This window comes from Balaenoptera acutorostrata, chromosome 10 (assembly GCF_949987535.1).
Source record: "Balaenoptera acutorostrata chromosome 10, mBalAcu1.1, whole genome shotgun sequence".
In the NCBI taxonomy this organism is placed as follows: domain Eukaryota; kingdom Metazoa; phylum Chordata; class Mammalia; order Artiodactyla; family Balaenopteridae; genus Balaenoptera; species Balaenoptera acutorostrata.
In genome coordinates this window covers 55,620,774-55,636,703 of record NC_080073.1, presented here as the reverse complement: position 1 = coordinate 55,636,703, position 15,930 = coordinate 55,620,774, and the positions used below count along the sequence as shown (strand labels likewise).

The 15,930-nt window shown below is 38.1% G+C and overlaps 1 protein-coding gene and 1 pseudogene across 11 annotated transcripts in view; both read left to right on the top strand.

Moving 5' to 3' along the window:
- Positions 1-15,930, top strand: part of RBMS3 (RNA binding motif single stranded interacting protein 3) — a 727,705-nt gene that overhangs the window by 132,899 nt on the left and 578,876 nt on the right. The window lies entirely within an intron of this gene.
- On the top strand, positions 9,084-14,540 carry LOC130709041 (60S acidic ribosomal protein P1-like; annotated as a pseudogene).

Here is a 15,930-nt window from a genome sequence, read left to right as displayed (position 1 = left end):
GTCTTCCTTTCAATGACTACGCATTATTGTCTTTAAAGCTTATCTGTAAAAACCCATTTCAAGAAATTATGCTGTTGGAATAATTTCCTTACAGGATAGTGGCTGTGTTACAAGACAATGCATCTCAAGAGAATAAATCCCAATGTATAAGTGGTTATCAAAACGACTTGTGTCAAACTTGCGGATAACCATTGGTCAAAGAAAAGTATTATGGTCCAGACCAGCATAATATGAGAGGGCATTATAATAGAGTGTAAATTATGGAAGATGTGTTCATTTGGAGCTACCCATGTGCCTTCCGACCATGGTGGCAGATAATTCATGTGGTCAAAGTCAAAAGAGCAAGTTGTGGGCTTCCCTGGTGGTGCAGTGGTTGAGAATCTGCCTGCCAATGCAGGGGACATGGGTTCGAGCCCTGGTCTGGGAAGATCCCACATGCCGCGGAGCAGCTAGGCCCGTGAGCCACAACTACTGAGCCTGCGCGTCTGGAGCCTGTGCTCCACGACAAGAGAGGCCGCGATAGTGAGAGGCCCGCGCACCGCGATGAAGAGTGGCCCCCGCTTGCCACAACTGGAGAAGGCCCTCACACAGAAACGAAGACCCAACACAACCAAAAATAAATAAATAAATAAACAATAACTAAAAGAGCAAGTTGTGAGAACACAATATATTAATATATATATTAACACATGCTTCTCTAATTAATTTCTTGCCTTGCTTCACTGAAACAATCCTACAGTAGACTGTAGGATTAGGATGAAACTTTCCAGAATATGATAAGCAACAGGAATATTCACATTGGTTTTGGCAGCTACTGTTTCTTTTTTTAATTGAAGTATAGTTGATTTACAGTATTATATTAGTTTCAGGTGTCTAGCATAGTGGTTCAGTATTTTTATAGATTATACTCCATTAAAAGTTATTACCAGATAATGGCTGTATTTTCCTGTGCTATGCACTATATCCTTGCTGCCTATCTTTTTTTTTTTTTTAAACAACAGTCATTTTTAAAATTTATTTATTTATGGCTGTGTTGGGTCTTCGTTTCTGTGCGAGGGCTTTCTCTAGTTGCGGTGAGCGGGGACCACTCTTCATCGCGGTGCGTGGGCCTCTCACTATCGCGGCCTCTCTTGTTGCAGAGCACAAGCTCCAGACGCGCAGGCTCAGTAGTTGTGGCTCATGGGCCTAGTTGCTCCGCGGCATGTGGGATCTTCCCAGACCAGGGTTCAAACCCGTGTCCCCTGCATTGGCAGGCAGATTCTCAACCACTGCACCACCAGGGAAGCCCCTATCTATTTTATATATAGTAATCTGTATCTCTTAATCCTATACCTGTATCTTGCCCCTCCTCCCTTCCCTCGCCCCTCTGGTAACCACTAGTTTGTTCTCTATATCCATGAGTCTGTTTCTGTTTTGCTATATACATCCAATTGTTTTATTTTTTTAGATTACACATATAAATGATATACAGTATTTGTCTTTCTCTGACTTCTTTCACTGAGCATAATATTCTCTAAGTCCATCCACATTGCTGCAAATGGCAGAATTTCATTAATTTTTATGGCTGAGTAATATTCCATTGTATATATGTACCACATGTCCTTTACCCATTCATCTGTTGATGGGCATGTGGGTTGCTTCCAAATCTTGGCTATTGTGAATAATGCTGCTGTGAACATCGGGGTGCATGTATCTTTTCAAATTAGTGTTTTCATTTTCTTCCAGATATATACCCAGGGGTGGAATTGCTGGATCATATGGTAGTTCTATTTTTAGTTTTTTGAGGAATCTCCATACTGTTTTCCATAGTGGCTGCATCAATTTACATTTCCACCAACAGCATATGAGCGTTCCCTTTTCTCCACATCCTCAACAACATTTGTTATTTGTAGACTTTTTGATGATGACCATTTTGACAGGTGTGAGGTGATATCTCATGTGAGGTGATATCTCAATGATATCTCATTGATTTGCATTTCTCTAATAATTAACAATGTTGTGCATCTTTTCTCATACCTGTTAGCCATCTATATGTCTTCTTTGGAAAAATGTCTATTCAGGTCTTCTGCCCATTTTTGATTGGATTGTTCATTTTTTTGATATTGAGTTGTGTGAGCTGTTTATATATTGTGGATATTAACCCCTTGTTGGACATATCATTTGCAAATATTTTCCTCCCATTCAGTAGTTTGTCTTTTTGTTTTGTTGAATTTTTTTTTTTTTTAGCTGTGAAAAAGGTTTTAAGTCCCATTTGCTTATTTTTGCTTTTATTTCTTTTGCCATAGGAGGATGATTCAAGAAAATATTGCTACAATTTACAGCAAAGAGTGTTCTGCCTATATTCTCTTCTAGGAGTTTTATGATTTCGGATCTTAACACAGGTTTTTAATCCATTTTGAGTTTGTTTTATATATAGTGTGAGGATATGTTCTTATCTCATTGTTTTACATGTAGTTGTCCAGTTTTCCCAACATCACTTATTGACGAGACTGTGTTTTCCCCATTGTATATTCTTGCTTCCTTTGTCAAAGATTAATTATTGTAGCTGTGTGGGTTTAATTATGGGCTCTTTGTTCTGTTCCATTGATTTGTCTATTTTTGTGCCAGTACTATACTGTTTTAATTACTGTAGCTTTGTAGTATAGTCTGAAGTTTGGGTGGGTGATAACACCAGCTTTTTGCTTTTTTCTCAAGATTGCTTGGCAATTCAGAGTCTTTTGTGGTTACACATGAATTTTAGGAGATTTTTGTTCTAGTTCTGTGAAAAAAATTCATGGGTATTTTGATAGTGATTGCATTAAATCTATAGATTGCTTTGGGTAGCATGGACATTTTATCAATATTAATTCTTCCAGGCCAAGACCATGGGGCATCTCTCCACTTCTTTGTATCTCTTCAATTTCCTTCATCAGTGTTTTATAGTTTTCAGAATATAGGTCTTTCACCTCCTTAGTTAAGTTCATTCCCAGGTATTTTATTCTTTTTGATGTGATTTTAAATGGGATTTTTTAAACATTCTCTTTCTGATAATTCATTATTAGTGTATAGAAAAGCAAAAGATTTCTGTATACTTCATCTTGTATCCTGAAACTTTGCTAAATTCATTTATTTGATCTAATAGTTTTCTTGGTGGAGACTTCAGGGTTTTCTATATAATGCGTCATGTCATCTGTAAATAGTGACAGTTCTACTTTTTCCCTTTTAAGTTGGATGCCTTTTATTTATTTTTCCTGTCTGATTGCTGTGGCTAGGACTTCCAATACTATGTTAAGTAAAAGTGGCAAGAGTGGGCATCCTTGTCTTTTTCCTGAATTTAGAGGAAAGAATTTCAGCTTTTCACCATGGAGTATGATATTAGCTGTGGGTTTTTTCATAAATGGCTTTTGTTATACTGAGATAAGTTCTCTCTATATTCAGTATGATGAGAGTTTTTTTTAATCATGAATGGATATTGAAATTTGTCCAATGCTTTTTCTAGAGTTATTGAGATGATCATGTGATTTTTATCCTTCCTTTTGTTAACATGTTGTATCTCATGGATTTATTTGAGAATATTGAACCATCCTTGCATTCCTGGAATAATTCCAACTTGATCATGGTGTATGATCCTTTTTATATGTTGTTGGATTTGATTTGCTAATATTTTGTTGAGGATTTTTGCATCTATACAAAATTAAAGATATTGGCCTGTAATTTTGTTTTTTGTAGTGTCTTTGGATTTGGTATCATGGTAATGGTGGCCTTGTAGAATGAATTTGGGAGTGTTCTGTCATCTTCAATTTTTTAAAAGCAGTTTGAGAAGGGTGGGTATTAGCTTTTCTTTATATGTTTGGTAGAATTCCCTTGTGAATCCATCCAGTCCTGGACCTTTGTTTGCTTGGAGTTTTTTTTTATTACAAATTCAATTTCACTACTAGTGATTGGTCTATTCAAATTGTCTGTTTCTTCTTGATTCAGTCTTAGCAGATTGTTTGTTTCTACAAATTTATTTACTTCTTGTAGTTTGTCCAATTTGTTAGCCACTGTTTCTTTATTTCAGATAGTGAGATTCAATAAACCAGGCAGCTGTCAATATTTCAACATTTAAATATTCAACCATAACACTAGAAAAAATATTTCCAATGCATATGTAATAAAAAAGTGAAGGCATGAGAACACAACTTTGGGTGTGATTTACCAAAAGAAAGAACGAGACTTCCGTGTGTCTTTTATTTGGGATGAAGATTATTCTGGCCTTGACCCTATAGTGAACTGCTGCAGCCAGTAACTCAGAAAGGAAAAAAAAAAAGTGCTTCCATTAAACTGGCAGCCTCCAAACAAATTTTGCCCATCAGCACGCACACACATCAGTCATGAAGGCATGTCTTCCATGAGGCTTCTCTTGGCCGCTCTCAAGTCCTTGACACACACCTTGTCACTGACAGCTAGTATGCAAATTGCCTAAAAGCTCCATTAGGCTGATCTAGGCAAGGGAAGCCCATCTGTCAGTTCGGTGACACTTTCCCTTTTGGATCCTCATGTGGGAATATGTTCTTGAGACACCCAGATGGATGAATTTGTGCCAGTGTCTGGAATCACCAACCTTGGAGGAAATTGTCACTTCTACTTTTTTTTTAATAGACTTTAATATTTGATCTCCTCTTCCCCCTGCTAATAAAGAATAAAATTTAAATGGATGGAAAAGTTTTCTATTCTAAATAAAAAGGACACATTATTATTTTATGCACAGAAGAAGGAACATGATGAGCCCTCTGTTTGGGAAATCATGGTATTACTGGGTGTTTTCCAATACTGTGTGTGTGGTCTGATCTTCACAGGAGAGAACACACAATTTCAAATTAGCTGGAACTTGTCAGCTGTTGCTGATAGAGGTTGGAAGTTTTGGGGAAAAACAGTGGCATGACATTATTTCAACAGGCCTGCCTATTAAAGGCATTGATTGGAAATGGCCTCATGATTCCTATCCCCTCTTTCTTCTTTTTTAAAAAAGACAACAATTACATGTAAGCAATTGGAAAAGGAAGTCTAACCTCCTTGTTCCAATGGTTTTATGAGCATACTCAAGTCTCTTGCCCATCTCAAGTTGAAATTCCAAGAGAAAAGTTAGAATTGGCAACAGCAGATTCAGAAAAGCACCTATAACTATGATCATTGATATCTGTTCATTATAAACAAACTTCTTTTATCCATCTGGTCTACCAGAATGGTCCACTCATGTTTCTTTCTAAATGAAGGTAGAGTGGCATAAAAGTAATGTTGGCCTCACCAAGCTGGGAAAGAAAACATTAAGGATCAGAAAATAGTTCATAGAAATGTACAGTAAATTATAATCTAGAACCAGGAAGATAAAATGTTTCCTCTTTTTGAAAAATTCACAGCTCTATGTTAAACGATATATGCAGGTATATGAAAGGTTTATGATGGGACAGGACTGATGCTTTTGATCATTTTGGCACCTAAATGGTTAATTTCATCAGATTTAGAGTCTACTTTCCATTTTTCAGGAAATGGTCCAAAAAACGGACTGTTGTTATTGACAGGACTACCAAACTAGTTATTATTTGCTAATAATGTTGTGTTAAAAGTCTGAGCAGAGCATCTTGCCAGAGAGAGAGTAAAACTTTTACGCCCAACAGTGTTTGGATGAGCAAGATAATTATACCCTTGTCCACAGCAGATGCTCTGTTCTTCGCTTTGGCAGTTTCCCTGTTCAGTGTGCAAATAATTTTCTCCACTGAAGTTGGTGGCTATTTGTGACAAATATATTTCTTTTCCAACAAAGAATGTATCTTTTCCATCATCACTCACAAATAGCCACTGAATTGAGTTTTTATTGTTTTAAACACACACACAAATCTGATATGAAGGAGAAAGAAATTTATGTTCATGTCCCATAGCCATCAGAGGATGTGATACGAAGAAAGAAGTTATTTACCAAACTAGTTGGAAAAATACATTGTAACAATTATTTCAATATCCTTATTAAAATAAAATTTTAAAAATTACGTCTCAATGTTGATAGGCAAATGAATTTTTAATTCAAGTATACACAAGTTCAGTTTATAATGGAATAGACCTTTATTTACATGTATTGATATTTACAAAGATCTTACGAGCTCTCTCTATCTCTGTATTTTTGTAACAGGCAAAATTTAGTTGATACATATATAGTGAGACCTAGAATATGGAGTTCACTTCCCTCACAGTTTTGACAGACATGTGTGACTGTCCTATGTTTGAAAAGATGAGTGTATTCTTGGCCAGTGATGAGTAAATATATTTCCGTAACTTCTCTTGGCTCAGCCCAGCTGCTATAACTCTGTCTATAAGCAGCAGGCTAGCAGGTGTTTGGCAGAGAGTTGCAGAAGGAGAAGAAAGGAGGAGATCTATTTTCCATATCTCCTTTTTTCTGCTCTTCACACAGGCCCCCATCAGTAGAAAGGCAGGCACAGCCTCTCTTCAAGATGCCATGTTTTCACAACCATACATTTATCTCATAAAACTAAGAAAGTAATTGGGGGTTAGGTTTCTGGATTATCCCAGGATCTACCAAGAACAATCACTATTGACAAGATTTTTATGGTAAAATTCAACATCTAGCAAATGACTAAGTACCAACTGAAAGACTGGTCCTCAGTACAGTAAGTCTCCTACATATGAACGAGTTCTGTTCAGAGAGCGCATTAAGTCCAATTGGTTCGTAAGTCCAAGAAAGTTAGCTTAGGTACCCAACTAACACAATCAGCTGTTTAAGTTCACACAAATAATACATAAAAAACAAACAAAAAATAAAACATTTTTAATCTTACAGTATAGTACCTTGAAAAGCACAGTAGTATAGTACAACACCTGGCATACAGGGCCTGGCACTGAGTGAACAGGCAAGAAGAGTTACTGACTGGAGGAGGGAGAGGAGGTGGGAGATGGTAGAGCTGAAGGATCATCAGCTATAGGAAATGGAGGGCAAGCTGCAATTTCACTCATGCCTGACGTTGATGGCACAGGTTCTGGTTCCTTGCTGGAACCAGCTGCACATTCGCCTCTTTGAAAGGTCACAAATTGAAGGTTCGTATGTAGGGGACTTACTGTATATAAAGTGTTGAGGGTCAGGGCCCCACGCCCTGTCCTCAACTCTCCAGTGTGCCAAGTCAGGGATAGCTACTAAAGGATGAAATACTGCACAGAATATTTATCACCAGCAGAGGCAGGAGGAAAAGGGCCCCTAAATAGAGCCTTAAGCAGGGAGGAGATAAATCTGCCTGTGATACAGGTTTCTCAGAGGAGGTGGAATTTGAGTCAGGATATGTAGGTTTTCTCCTACCAGGGGGAGCCAGGAGGAGGGCATCCCACATAGAACAAGAGCACTGATCTGGAGGCAGTAGATTCCACTTTGCCAAACTCTCGAACACCACGATTAGGTGAGATGGCACAAAAAAGGATAAGTGGCCTGTTTGAACATTGACATCATTTCTCTCCTCTTCGAAGTTGCAGCTGAAAAATAAGGAACCATCCAGTATAGTCTCGAGAAGATACTAGACTATGATGTACAGTCCTATCCTAATAAAGATCTAATAACTCATGTACTTATAAATATAGTTCTAGTTGTATGTAAGAGTCACATTGAGATATTATTGAAGATGGTATCAGGACACTAGGATTCTAGGTGCGTGCAGGGTTAAATGAGATTAGTGATAACTCCTACTCACATGGCACTGCCAGGTCATTGTTATCTTAGATCTTCAGTGTGAGATTTTCACCTCTGTTTCCAGATGAAGAGAATTGAGTGTGCGTGGACCATTCACAGAACTGAATTGCTGCTTCAAATGGCTCATCCCAAGTTATAAATAACTGAGCCAATCGTGTGTAAAGTTGGGAACTTCCTTCCCAGTTGAATGATCAATGAGGAACCAGGGACGTAGTCCTCCTGGTCTCCTCCTTCCTTTCACTTAACCTTCCCCCTACAGGCTGCACTCTGTCCTCTCATTTCTTTTGTTTTTAAATTAATTTTTATTGGAATATAGTTGACATGTATCCACTCTTTTTTAGATTATTTTCTCATATAGGTCATTACAGAGTATTGACTAGAGTTCCCTTTGCTATACAGTAGGTCCTTATTAGTTATCTATTTTATATATTGTACTGTGTATATGTCAATCACAATCTACCAATTTATCCACCCTGCCTTTCCCCCGGTAACCATAAGTTTGCTTTCTACATCTGTGACTCTACTTCTGTTTTGTAATTAAGTTCACTTGTACCATTTTTTTAGATTCCACATGTAAACGATGTCATATGGTGTTTGTCTTTCTCTGCCTGACTTACTTGTCCTCTCGTTTCTAATCACGTATCTGACATATCTATCCTTTCACACCCTTCCCCTGTGGGAAGGAGCTTATATACCTTCAGTAGAAACAACTGACTTGGGGATATTACTTTCTCTTTGTTGAGAATTTTTTCAGGTTTTATGATGTGGTCCATTTCTATCAATGTTGAAGCATTTTTAGTGGTTTCTGGGTTTATCCTCGTGTCTGGTTTTTGTAATAAATACATACAAAAACGGGACTGTAATCACGTAAAGAGGAATTACCTGGTTAAGCAAATTTTACAAAATATTACAGAAAAAAATATATCCTTCTCATGAGATAGTCCAGAAAAGGACCACACACTTTTTCCATTATGTGTGTATAGCTGAATCTGTTTCTCACCTCACTTTCATTCTTTAGGAATTACCACCAGGGTCTCTTGGTTTAAAAAAAATTGAGTTCGAACCCCAAACAAAGGAATATCATTCTCCCTCAAATAACTTAATTACTCAGAAATGCTTTTTGGCAAAACGCAGTTTCTAGCATCTTCCATCTCCCTGCAATTTATCCATACTCTGGATTACCTCATTCATTCATTCTGACAGGGGACTGTATTTGTATCATTGCCTGACAGATGTGTTACGTGTTTCAGTCTTAAAATATTCGACTCTGAGCTCAGGGCTGCATACTTGGGGGATGATGTTAAATCAGCCTCGGCGTCGCACTGCTGCCATCGCGCCAAATAACTCAGGGGAAAATGATAAGGGTATAAAGAGATCAGTAAGGCAAGAGAATCCATGCTTTCAAAAGTAAGGCAAAAAAAAAAAAAAAAAAAAAAGTAAGGCAAAATAGGAAAAAGACTATCAGTCAAGCACTGGGGAGCAAATAAAGCAAGAACAGGCCGTGTTTGGGACACCCTTACGCCGCAGTGAGCCATTACCCTGTGAGTAGTAAATTCTCTTACGTTTGCCTAACTCCTGTAATATAGGTCATGCTAAAATACAGCCGTAAGACTCACCGGTACATCGATCAGCCTGGCATTGCTCTCTCTTCTCTCCTAATAGAATAAAATGAGGACATGCCTGATGAATGCTGTGAAGGACAATCCCAGGTCATTTCTATGGGAGCCATCACAACGGAGCAGTCTCCCTGCTTAAAGAAGATCTGTATGACTCACATCTTTGTAAATGTGAAATATGCAAATACGCTTCTGCCCTTTGAGATGATATCACTCAAGGGAGCCCTCATAAGTGCCTGGTTGTGTTGGATTTTTTGGTGGAAAACCAGCAAACTGTAGAAACTGGCATCCTTTGTGGAGTCATAGGTACTCAGACGTGCATCAAAAAGCAATCATTTCTTTTTTTTAGCAAAGGCATTGCATTATTCTAAATTTGCAAAGAAAAAAAATGAGAATCACTTGCAGACAGAAGAGAGTAAAATTTATGAACATTTGCAAATAAGAATTTTTTTTATATGCTAATGATCACGGAGACTGTGTGAAGATGGTCCAGCTTTCCTCAGCTGCCGCTAAGGTGCTTGGTCCTTGGGGTGAGGCCCTCGCTTCATCCCGTGACTAGCACTGAGTCTGGCAGCCCCCGCCTAGCACTTGCCTGCACCATGGCCTCCGTCTTGGAGCTCGCCTGCATCTTACTCAGCCCTCATCCTGCACCACGATGAGGTGATGGGCACTGAGGATAAAATCAATGCCCTCATTAAAGCAGCCAGTATAAATGTTGAACCTTTCTGGCCACACTTGTTTGCAAAGGCTTTGGCCAATGTCAACATCAGGAGCCTCATCTGCAATGTGGGGGCTGGTGGACCTGCCCAGCAGGAGGTCCTGCCCCCTCCGCCACTGATGCCCCAGCTGAGAATAAGAAAGTAGAAGCAAAGAAACAAGAATCTGAAGAGTCTGATGGTGGCATGGGCTTTGGTCTTTTGGACTAAACCTCTTTAGTAACATGTTCAATAAAAAGCTGAGCTCTAAAAAAAAAAAAAGGTCCAGAGCCCTTGAATATCAGTTGAAGGAAGATACTCTTTAGCATTTCATGATTTTCTTTCTTTTTTTTTTTTAACATTTGGATAAAGTGTGAAAATTAAGTTTTGTTTTAGGAAGATAAAGCTGAAGGTTGTGTGCAGGACAGATTACAGTATCAATACTTGGAGCCTGGGAACAGGAAACACAATTTGGAGACAGGAACATTGATCCATATGTGAAATGAAGTGCTCCCAGACAAGAGCAGAGGCAAGGGAGTGAATGGAGAAAGACAGATGTGAGAGGCACAGCGAAGGAAGCATAAGCAGGACTTGGTTGCCCGGATGAGACAGAGCCATGAAGATCAAAAACAGATGTATCCAGATGTTAAGTCACCAAAGCACAGTTGATCTGTGAAAAATGGCTGCTAAGTTAAAGTTGAACATTCAAGACATAATGTGTTATGAAACGTTGCTGCCGTGATTTGGGGCAACACGTGGAGATGCCCGGAAGAACAGCAGGTATCTGGAAAAGGACACCAGGGGATGCAGGCTGAAAGCAGGCTGTGGGCGGAAAAAACAACATGTGAGAAAGCATGGGTGCAAATGACCACAGAGGACTCACATCTGAAAGTGGAAATCCCTGACTGGTATGGGGAGGGGTGGAGGGGAGGCTGGGGAGGCTGGTGGAGAAGAGATGGCAACAGGTTTGCTTAGAAGCTGTTGAAATTTAAGCTTTAGGGTCCCTCTTCTTCTCCGCCCTTTTCAATAGTCCTATATCTAATCTTATATCTTCATTCTGTATTCTTCTTCTTAAAAAGTCCAGTGACCATCCAAATTGGACACATAAACTTTAGCCCCACAAAAGCCACATTCTTCCGTTGCCTAGAAGTGTGTTCACATGGTCATATGGGCTTGGAAAATTTGCAAAAGATATTTTGATAACAGCTGGTTAAGACCCTGTCCTTTTCCATGTCAGCTGCCCCATCCTCACTTTTCCCAAGTGGTGGTGGTATTTTGGAATTCCGCTGAGGGGAGGCTGGTAGAGATGAACTTAGTCTGGATACATGCATGTTTGTGTTAACACTAGCTGTCCTGTGGTAAGAATGGTTTCCAAGAATCTCAAACTGCCCACTGTGTGATCTTCTGGGCATTGTGGCAGTCATACACGGCCACGAGATCCTAGTGTGTTAGGTGTGTTGCCTCCGGCCCCTAACACTGCAAGTATATGGGAAGGAGGAGAAAAAGATTTATTTGCAAGATCTGAAGCCAAAAGATAAGTCTATGCAAAATTCTTCCCAATTTTTTGTCCCCAAATTTGTCATCCCAACCATTTATAAGCCATTACCATTAATGAGTTGTGAGGCTGAAGAAAAAAAATATTCTAAACTATCGATTAAAAATATGTATAATTCATTCACTTTGCTGTACACGTGAAATTAATACAACATTGTAAATCAGCTATACTCCAATAAAAAATAAAACATAAAATAAAATAAAAATAAAATCTATTCCTAAAAAAAAGCCTCTCTATCAGCCACTAGAGGACAGACAGAATTACTTTTTTATTCTCTCTACAGAAAATATTATGAAATTACTGTCATATTATGAGAGAAAGAGTATGCAGACAAAAAAGAAGAATTATTTTTGAAGTGTGTCAGGGTGTTAACATTGTTATTTCAACACTTTCAATGCTTATGTTTTTAAAGAAATTTATCAGCTTTTTAAAATTGGTGATTTGTTGCAACATTTTTTCATTCTAAATGACTATTCATTTTTGTAACCAATTTTATATTTATAAATTTTATTATTTTTTTAATGAATCCTCCTGCCCCCAGTTTGTAGTTTTAGGTACTACAAAACCTGGATCTCTCCCTGCACTGGGGGGTTGATCTTAATTTCATAATGAAGTACATAATCTTAATGTCTGGCCCAACCATGCAGACCATTTTGGAATTAAACACCTGCTGTGATCTGAATGTTTGTGTCCCCTCCCCCCACCAAATTCCTGTGTTAAAATTCTAATGCCCAATGTGACGGTATTAAGATGGGGGAGCCTTAGGGAGATGCTTAGATCACGAGGGTGGAGCCCTGGTGAATGGGATTAGTGCTCTTATAAAGACCCCACAGAACACCCTTTGCCCCTTTGCCCTGTGAGGATACAGGATAATCTGGGAGCTGGGAGAGGGTCCTCACCCAACCATGCTGGCCTCAGATCTTGAACCTCCAGCCTTCAAAACTGTGAGAAATATAAAATTCTGTTGTTTATAAGCCTCCCAGCCTATGGTAATTTGTTATAGCAGCAGGAAGGAACTAGCGGCATCCGTTGCTTTCACCTTTTGTGTGTTCACCCTTTTTACGTTCTGTCATCTAGCTCTCCTCTATAATGTCCTCATCCTCTAATTCTTATAATTACAGAATGTCTTAGTGGTTTGTATATTAGTGGAATACATTACTATTCCCTAATACTCTATATCCCAATGCAGTTTAAAAAGAGTTCCACTCTCTGCATAACATAGTATTTGAGAAATATATTTAACCAGAACTTTAATACTGGTTCAAATCATAGATAAGTGGTTCAAGTCAAAACTGCAGAATATAAACCAAAGTTAAGATCTTGACCTGTAACATTATTCCATGTAGAGGATTTCAGGAATTAGAACTAGTTTATTTAGTAAAGTATTGTCAGAAGTACACAAATGATCTTGAATGGAGAGAGATTATCTACCACCTATCATTACTCCATTAAAACAAATGTTATATAATTAAATATTAAATGCTAAATAATAATGGAGTCATTTTATAATGAATAATAATGAATATATAAGATATATAAGATATATTCTAGCCCATAGGAAGACCACCCACTGAAATTGAAGTTTATATGAACAAATTTGGAATGTCAGTGATCATTTTTCTGAATTTTCCCAATCCCTCTGTGTCTTTTATGAAAAAGAATCTGTAAGATTAGGTAGGGATAAGACAAGAGGATATTGCTTGGTCACTAGAAGTAAAGTATCAGCTACAGACCTAATTTTCATTTTCTTCCATTCATAAACAAGTCTTATCTTTATTTGACCAGCCAGGGTATGATAAGTAGCTCAAAGTAGATGGAACACATCGGGTCACCCCACTTTCAGTCTTCTCATCATGAGGAAGCAAATGCAAAGCATGCATCTTTTTGTCGTTATCTCTGTGCTCACACAAGATGGTAGAGTGTGTCCACAATAGGAACTGGTGGCCAAGATTAGAGGTGTGTCTGTCTGTCATTCTCAAACTGCTAACATATGACACTAACTGGCCTTGCCAGACACCTTAGTACTGATTGAAATCAATGAATAGTGGAATCTAAGTAAATAAAAGGAAACCTGTCTTTGCACATAGCACAGCCAGCCTTGAGGTGAGTAGACAGTCAACAATGTAGAATATTGTAGTACAGTCGTCCCTTGTTACCTGCCAGGATTGGTTCCAGGGCCTCCCTCAGATACTAGAATCCACAGATGCTCAAATCCCTTGTATGAAATGGAAATAGGGTGGTACAGTCGGCCTCCGTGTCTGAGAGTTCGGCAGCCTTGGACATGGAAAGCAGACTGTACCCCAAGCAGTGCTTCTCGGCTAGTGGTGGGTGTATTAGGGTCTCATTCTTCTGTTTGCCTAAACTGGAGGACTTTAGGCATTAAGAAGGAGTTCTGCCACTGTGGTGTAGTCTGCACTTTGGGCATCTTTACTTTCCTCTGTTGAAATCAGAACCCAACACCAGAGGATGCTGGATTCTACTGGTTAACAAATATTCCTTTGCCAAAATATGCCTTAAATATGGCCATAACTCATTTGAGTAAAAGTCACCACAGTGGTAGAGAAAATTCCATGTGGTTAAGTACCTTCTCTCATTTTATTTTATCTCTGTTATTATGAAAGTAATATTCTCTGATTTCTGTAAACCACTAGAAAAAGCAATCAAATTAATTGCATTTATTGTCTTTGAGAACTCTGGTTATAAAAGTTGACCATTTCACAGTTCTATTCATTCCCATACTTAAAACAATAACCTGAGTAGTAAAATACGTTTTTTTAAATTTGTTATGAGAAGTGTAACTTACAATAAAAGAAATAGATGTTCTCATAAGAATTATCATTGGCACTGTTTCTCTTATCCTTTAATAGATGTAAATATTGACCACATTTTGGTGTATATCAATTTTCCTATCTTTTATTTACTGTCTATCCTGCAATTATATGTGCTCAGAACTCTATGCTAACTTTACCTGCCTGAACTGTTTCTCTATTTTTGTGTCTTTAACACTTAAAGAGTAATTGTCACTGGTTATATTTTATCTTTTAAAATATCTTCTCATAAAAATATTTACTTTTATATGTTATTGTTGCACTTACACGATGAATTCTCATATGTTCCGTTTTACATATGTAGCACAGATTAAATTTGTATTGGTTATCTGAGAATTAGAACTCTTTGGTCTTTCTTTGGTATAATATAAATTTTCTCTAAATAGACTCCCTCTTCAAGTCAAAATTCTGGACAGAAATTTTAAAGCTAGCAACTTCAGGAATTCTACATATCGGAAAGAAATAGTTTATTTGCAAAACTATAAGGAAGTGTAATTCTAGGCTGCTTTCCTGTCCATGTCTTATAAACTTGAACAAGTTGCTTACCCATTATCTGCCGTAGTGTTGGGTTCTGTATGATGTTGGTTATAAGCAGAAGGGGTGCTGTGATACACATGTGTTTTATGTTACATACATAACTTAATATGTAAAGCTGGCTTATTAAAATGTTTAACTCCACACACTGTTCATTAGACCCATTTACTGAATTACAGAATCCTTATACAATTACAGATATTATGATTTCAAGGAGGCAGCTTTTATCACTACTGCAATTGTTAGTACTATACTTTTTGCTTTGGTGATGGATGTTGTCATAGTTTAGCTTCTTACATTTGGTTGTCTCTGTTTTGATTCTGCTTAAGATGTGATCAGATTCATGGAGTTAATGGTCTGCCCTTAAAGAGTTTAAGTGGGTCTCCAGTGTTTGTACATCAAGGGGTGATGACATAAAAATATTTTCTTTTCAAGGAGTTCTCTGTTGGCTAATGAGAGGCAGGTTTTCTTTGAGTCCATCATTCTTCAAGGGATTCTTATGTTTCCTGTACTGTTACATCATTAGATCATGGAGATTCACTAAATCCGTCTGCACATTCTGCCCTCGCACCCTCTCAGGGTGCCCTCTAGTCCTAGAAGCTGAGACAAAACCACCAAGAAATTGTTATTCTGTCTTCCCAGGATATTCTAGCTCCTTCTTCATATGCATATAAACCCATTCCTTTGTGTATGTCTTCTAGGATGTTGGGCGTTTCATCTGTGGTCACATCTGTTTGTGATGCAGTGGGGCCCTGGCATTGGCTGGTACCATTTGTGAAAGCTGATGGCTAAGTTTTCAGAAATTTTGTCAGCCAGTTGTTGAACTGTTAGTAGGTTAAAATCAGCCAAATAAAATTGCGTATATGACAAAACTCAGCAAACCTATACATCAGGGCTTTTTTGGTTTTGTTTTTTGTTTTTGTTTTTTTCCTTAGAGACCTGGAATACCAGCATAGTACTAATTCTGAGTTAGTTTTTCTGTTTTGATCCTCACTCT